Source organism: Centruroides sculpturatus, unplaced genomic scaffold (genome assembly GCF_000671375.1).
Source record: "Centruroides sculpturatus isolate CEXI.00-Female unplaced genomic scaffold, Cexi_2.0 scaffold1424, whole genome shotgun sequence".
Classification (NCBI taxonomy): domain Eukaryota; kingdom Metazoa; phylum Arthropoda; class Arachnida; order Scorpiones; family Buthidae; genus Centruroides; species Centruroides sculpturatus.
In genome coordinates this window covers 99,603-106,081 of record NW_019385601.1, presented here as the reverse complement: position 1 = coordinate 106,081, position 6,479 = coordinate 99,603, and positions in this window count along the sequence as shown.

The following is a 6,479-nucleotide window of genomic DNA, read 5'->3' as shown; positions in this document are numbered from 1 at the left end:
TATTACTTATAATTTTATTTAAAACATTTTAAAATATAAATTATATATAACTGTATAAGTTTATATTGCATATAATGCTTAATATTTAATAGTGTTTGTTATGAAGTTAATTTCATATAAATAATTTTAAAATATTAATTTTAAAAGTGTGTAAAAATTTAAAATACATGTTTAAAATTTTAGAATTTCTCAAAGTTTTTATTTTCTTCTTATTAAAAAAAAGATGTTTATAAGTACTCTTTGTTTATATAGTTACTTAATATAAATATTTGATATCCAGTTTGTTTCAATGATGATTTCAAAATTTAATATTATTAATTAATTACATTAAATATAATATTTAATAAATAATATAAACATTTCTCTTCAGAGAATTCTTAAACTATTTTTTACAGCAGCAGAAATGATTTATTTAGTTTTATTCTGTACATTATAAACATGGACGATAATTAAATTTTTATATGCAGAATGATTCCTGAATTTAATAAATAATGTTTTAGTTTTTAATGATTTAATTTAACCTTCTCGATGTCATCATCTTTTCAACATGAAATGCATCATAAATTTTTAATTTTAAATTTAACGCAAGCAATTTATAAATATATATATTTTTTTTTCTAAAATTTTGTATACTTTTATGATATACAACCTCATCTTAAGATATATTATATATATATATATATAATCATTGTAAAAAATGAAGCAATAATTTAACACCATTAATCATTATTAACTTCAATCCTTTGTCAAATTTAATTAGCAAAACACAAGAACTACAAGTGGATACTCGAGTAATGTCTTAATTTTATAACCTTCAAAATTTTATAACTAAAAATTTCGAATAAAAATAATCTTTAAATTTTTTTATTTCGAGAAAATATTAATTTTTAACCCTTTCTTACGAGACAATTTTTATATCAGTACGTCGAATAAATATGTTAATTTTGCATGAAAATATTCATTTAAATCTGTAAAAAAAAACTTCTTATTCAATATTCCTCCTTTCGTAATATACGTTTCTCTTTCAAATTTTTTTATCCACTTGCAATATTTCCAATACTATCCAATCTAAATTTCAACAATACCCTAAAAAATTTCATATCTTCTCCTTCAGACTGTCCCTCATTTTCCTATCACGTTTCAATATACATGTAACATGAAAACATAATTATTTATAATTATAAGCGGTAAAGAAACTATAAAAAAATGTAGGTAAAAATATTGTTTAAAATCTATATATATATATGTAAATTATTAGTATTTATCTTTCATAAACTTAATAATTATTTATAAACAAATTTTTCATTTACTTAACTTATTCAATAATTTAAATCACAGTTTAGTAGATCCTTCTTTCAAGAAGCTCTGTATGAGTTTCTCTGTTGAGTAAATTCTCTGAGTAAATGTAAGAGATTCTTCCAGATATAGAGATGATCCGAAAACCAATAAGGGCATTGCCATCAATATACCATTCAATGCCTGAGGTGCAAAGTATTGCAGCACTTCCTTTCTCTCCTGAGAATACAAGAAGGAAGTAAAGTTGAATATATTTAATAGAAAATTCATTATAAATTAGTTTTCAACTAATTTAAATAAACTAAAAATATGACAGAATTAATAAAATTCTCTTAGAATGAGATTGATTTTAATCTTCTAGAAGATAATTTCTATACATAAATTTGTATCAATTCTATAAATTTTCAAGCAAAATATTTTGAATTTTAATTAGAGTTATTTAAATTAAATTCTTATTTTAAATATAACATTTTAAATTTAATGTATTTTTACTTAGAAATTATGTAAATTTATCTATCAGGAAAAAATTATTTTTATCTTATATACATGTATAATTCATTAGATCGACATTAAAACATATAATACTATGTAATAATGTGAAATTCATAATCTGTTTTCGTGCAAATATATAATTTTTTCTTACTTGTAATTATCTATATGTATATATTCATACATCTGGCTTCGTATATTATGTATTCTTCACATTATATGGGTCGTTTCATCATTCCATTTATCACTAAACATTTTATACTTAAAGTTAATTAACTCTAGTTTCGTGACATATACGAAACTTTATACAAAACTGATAAGTTGAGACACTATTATAAGATATAGATCATATGTTTTTACTCTTCACAAAAATTAAGATTAAAAAAAGTACATAATTAAAATTATAAATATATAATTTGAGTGTATATATATGTAGTCTTTGATCATCAAAGTCTAATGATAAAGGATTCATGACAGCATTAATTAGCCTGTTTAGAAAGATAGCCATTAATGTGTCAATAGTATGACTAATTATCTGTTATTTCTCTTGCTTATTAAATAGCTCTTGTCAATTTGTGTTTAATATTCTAGTTAATTAGTTATATCATTACTTTTCTATTTTATATATATTGTACATCCTTTTAAGGTATATTAAAATAATAATAAACAGTAAGTAAGATATTTTATAAACATACAACACGCTAAACTAAGTAAGGATTTCATATGAAAACTTCCTTTATGTATAAGATATATCGACTTGCGTGGCATTTTTTGCTGCTGTTTATAGATATCTCTTCCATGAGACTTGTTTACTGCAATTCACTTAAGATAAACAGATCTTCTGATCTATAATACTATTTGTTTAAGTAATGGGAAGATTCAACATCACTTAAACTCTCTTCACAAGAAAGAATTAATCAGTCATCACATCTAAAAGGTTGTTTAACAAATTGAGACATGATTGACATTCTAAGTTATCGCAAACTTAGAAAGACATCTAATTGTCACGAATTGCAAAGTTTGATTTGACTTAGATAAAGATGGATTCTTGCAATCGAAGAAACTAACTAGAGTAATGTTCACCAACCTCTCTACCAGATTTTCTCAATTTAATAATTCAAAAATGGATTCTTGCAATCGAAGAAACTAACTAGAGTAATGTTCACCAACCTCTCTACCAGATTTTTATAATTTAATAATTCAAAAATATACATTGCAATTCTGTGAATTTTTAAATATAGTAATTAAAATGTCATGCTGAGGAGACATAGATTTAAAAAATACTGTATACAAATGTATGTTATAATAATGCATACTAAAACTATTAAATATTGTAAAGCTGTTTATATTACTTTATATATTAGAACATAAATTTTAAAATGAAAACTAATCTGTTAAATTCAGTACACTAAGTATACAGTCAAGTCCAGTTATCAGACCACCGGATAAGGGAGCAAGCAGTTCATATAAGGAAGAACTATTCTATGGAAAACCTATAAGCATCTATTTTTTATTTTATGGTATATCACAGCCCAGGGCTTTTTACACTAGAGTATATTTTATGCTGAGATTTGGTAAAACCTTCTATTGATCACTTTTCTAATACACTGAGAGTCAAAAGATTTTTTACAGAATTATAACGAATAGGTTTATAATATGAGAAGCAATTATTATTAAAAAGGTATCATAAAATATGTATGAATAAGCATAACAGATCACATGTAGCCTACGTTCTCATCTCGAGTGGACAAGACGAAAAGTGATTAGCGACCAGATTTCGAAGGGATCTAAGGTGCCATTGTGATGGCCGGATGGCCGAGGGGTCAAGGTGAGCAGACCACCGCTAAGGATCGAATTTGGACGAATCGAAAAACTGCAGGAATTTTCGGAGAGTGGTCCGTCCCTCAACACCCAGTTACCTTATTGTGGGCCTGGATAAACTTATAATGAACTTGCTAAAAGGCCTTCTTAGTGCCCACATATAATTTATCAGAAGTTGTTAATCAAGCTTTCTATAAAAATCTAGCAATAAGTTGCGTAGCTTTTCCGACTATTATGAAATTTTATTTAAAAATAACTTCTACATTATTAATCATAATAAATAAATTTAATTGTGTGTGGTGCCAGAATATTTTTTCCATTTTTCTTTTTTACTTTTTCGGGTTTAGAAGGTATCAAAAAGTGGAGATTTGCAAAAAAANCTTTTTATCGATAAGTCTATTAGTTGTTGCTACGACTCTATTTATTTATAAATATTTATAAATAAATAGACCTATAAATTCCCACTTTCATTCAGCTGATGCCTGTCTGTCCTTCCTTAATATCGAGAACGATATTAGACAGATGAAAGTAGACTATATTACTATATACTATATACGAACTACGAATATATACTATATACTATATACGAATATACGATTAACTATATAGGAACTTCCGGTCTAGACCTAAAGTCACGTGATTCCAATTCAAAAATTTTCCTCAGAATAGTGTTACATAGATGACTAGCACGACTCTGTTGTTATCAGGAAAAGTGTGATGTACAGGGACAAGACACTACTACTTTGAGATCGAGAGCATATATTTTAAATTAAATAATTTAAATTATGATTGCAGCTCGGCATTATAACGATGTCACAATAATTTTTGCTTGTTGACCAAAAACAATTCTCTATCAATTATTAATTTATTGTATTTTGCATTTAACAATTACATTTTAGTAGCGAAACACGCAACATTTTCCTTATATCTAACAGAGATGGTAAATTATTCTATTCTTATTATAGAGTCATTACAAATGTCTTACTATGTTCTTATTACTCAATTGTTAGAGAGAATTTCTACTATGTAATCACTTAAATCTTACTAAAACCTGTTCTGTATAAGTCAGAATAAGATCTCACTAACGAATAAGCATCATTGTCCTACTATAGTTCCACTAAGTTGGGTCTTACTAGTAATTATCTTACTCTAGTCTCACTAGTATATTCGAATTGTTACTCATAATAATCATCTTACTAGATACAGAATTCGACTTCGTAAGCAATGATTCTCAATGTTTTAAACAGTTACTCGTAAAATTAATTTTAAAAAATGATAAAAGAATAAAAACTTCACGTTTTAAATTATTTAGACAAATGTTTATTAAAATAACTTTAAATTACTTTTAAAGCAATTTTTTAAGTAGAATCTATTGTAATTTTGGACAAGTTAAAATGCCCTGTTAATCATAAATTATCAAAATATTTATGATATTTTTGTGCAGTTATTATTTTAGATTTATAGCATACATTTTCTAAGATTTTTCTTAGGACTTTCGACCTATATTTCTTAGAATTCCAACAGCATATCTAAAAACAATAAAAATTTTTAAATAGAAGTTCAGTAGAGTCTGTGATGCTTACGAAAATTTATTTCAATCGTTGTAATTCTTATAAATAACTTTTAAATGCCATAATTTTTCACTTCTAATTCTTCTAAAGTTGTTTTGAGAGAGTCTACTTAAGTATTAAATATTCCAGACTAAAATTTATATATATATTTCATTCACTCCAATGGGAATGATTTAATGCGTTTTAAAGCAAGAAAACTACAATAAAAATAAAGAAATTTTCATTTCATTAAACTTTATAAATAATTTTACTTATTTAGTACTAAAAACATATATAAATATATTTTTTTCCTAAGTGAAATGCCTTTTAAAATAAGTATTCTCTAGACTACAATTACAATTTCGAACCNGCACAGTGGTCGTAAACTCTTAAATATATTTTACGTAGTAATAAAAATATAACTTGTATTTATAAATAATTTATATTCAAATTACATCATTTCTATGACCAAGGGCGGCGTAAGGCATGGGCAACGTGGGCCACCGCCTATGCCTCACGGTCCGAAGGGCCTCGCTTTTCGAAGGTTTGTCCATTATTTAAAAACCGCGAACGCGAAGAAAAAATTTTACTCGTCATAAAACGATAAATAGTTTGTCAAATTTTTATTCATAAAAATGCAGTTTCAACTGCTTTTTATTTTATAAAATCCGTCTTCTTGCGCTACCAGTGGGCCTTTTAAACAATAGGCAGTCTGTTAGTGCTGGTCAGTAGTAATCCAAATTCAATACGATCGTTTGTTTCTTGAAAATTTGATCACGATTTAAATACAGTATTTACTTTTAATATTACAGATATGTCATCGAAAAGAAAACGTGTTGTATTATCATTAAAAGACAAATTAAAGTATCTGTTTCGATTATCCGGATTTTTCCTTATCCGGACTACCTTCATCGCCAATTAGTCCGGATAATCGAGGTTCTACTGTATTAACATTAACACAAACGTACAGTGGTGTAGCTACAGTTTGTGCCGCCCGGAGAGATCTATCAATTGCCGCCCTTCCTTTGGGAAATATATAATACACATCAAACCTATTTACACACAAGTTTTAATCAGTTTTAATTTGGAAAAACTTTCGCAACTGCCAAAAATGCCGCCCGGAATGGATCGCTCCTCCGCTCACCCCTAGCTAAACCAGTGTACCAGTAAATATGTGCAAATTATACAGTGTTATCAATTTAGTTTATTTGTTAAAAAATTTTATCATATTATCGGAAAACATTATTAAAAACGAACATTTTATTTCTTTTAAAACTGTTTTCGATTTTTTCGGATTATTCAATGTCTAATAATTCACATAAT